Source organism: Penaeus monodon, chromosome 23 (assembly GCF_015228065.2).
Source record: "Penaeus monodon isolate SGIC_2016 chromosome 23, NSTDA_Pmon_1, whole genome shotgun sequence".
NCBI lineage: Eukaryota > Metazoa > Arthropoda > Malacostraca > Decapoda > Penaeidae > Penaeus > Penaeus monodon.
The window spans coordinates 3,125,264-3,126,748 of NC_051408.1; positions in this window are offsets into that span (position 1 = coordinate 3,125,264).

A 1,485-nucleotide genomic window follows, 5' to 3' on the forward strand; every position below is an offset into this window, starting at 1 on the left:
TTTTCCGCAACAAGTCGCATCGTATATTGTAGTGATGATAAGTTAAGATAGTTTATGAAGTGGAATAAGGATGGAGATTGAGTAAAAACAGATCATATTTTGAATCGTTTATTTAGAAATATACAGCTCGTATCCACGTCACTGCAAAGTACAACATACACTGTACAGTATGTGGTATTATAACCATCATACTGATTCTTCCGAGACCTTTTCAACAGTGTCAGGAATATTAAGAATGTACGGTCATCATTATAGGAGTATTTATAATATACAAAGCCATGATGTGTGTTTTAGAAACTTATTAAAAAACTATTAAAACACCGTCCTGTAGTCGCTAAAACTCAAGCGATATTTAGTATGTGTTCACACGTATGAGATGTAATTATTAATACTGAAAAAAATTGATCACCTAAATACCATGCTTTTTCATTTTCTACCTTCTTGCATAAATAGGCTATACTCTTGGTTGCATTAATGTATGCATAAATAATTTGACCAATAACTCTTTTTTTTTCTCTCTCTCTCACTCATTACCCACGACGTCTGTCACATGACTACGAAAGTGACGAATGAGGGAGAAGAGAAAGAGGTCATTAGTTATTCATGCTGATAATGATGACAATGTCACACAAAGACATAGTACACAAACAGATGTTGACTGAAATTCGCAGATCTTGTCTCATCTTGAGTAGATATCAACCATTTGTGAATATTCTTTTCCTGTGACTTTGTAGACATGAACCATTGTGAATACTTTTTTCCTACGATTTTGTAGCCATGAGCCATCCTACGATTCTGTAGACGTGAACCATTGTCAATACTTTTCTCCTGTGACTTTGTAGACATGAAACATTGCGAATACTTTTCCTCCTACGATTTTGTAGCCATGAGCCATTGTGAATACTTTTTTCCTGTGACTTTATAGACATGAATCATTGTGAATACCTTTTTCCCATGACTTTGTAGACTGAGTATTTTGTGCAACATGCTCAGCATCAAACGAAACATCACAATAAACGTGACTATGAATTGATAATATCTACCTAATAATATAGGTATTACAAAAGGAATAATTATAGGTCATCATTCTAATTCATTTGAACAAGAATGCGATAGTAAAGACTATTACAACATATATAGATATCTCACAGTTAATAAAATTAAGTATTACATCATGTAAGGTAAGAGATCCATCAGACAACTTAATTCCATATATAATGTACAGAATGCCCCAAGAGAGTATTTATTATATATCAGAAACCGTTTCTGATGAGAAATACCTAGCAGAATATGAGGAATATCTGAGTAAAAAGGAAGAAAAAAAATATATATACATATAGTCATAGCTATGAATATCATCAACCTTTAAGAGAGATACTTATACATCTAGTTATAACTGTGAATTTTATAACAATGGAATTTTGAACATAGCAAAAGCAACAGACTTCTTTGTGGCCAGACAAATGGCTTCCTGAATACTCTAAA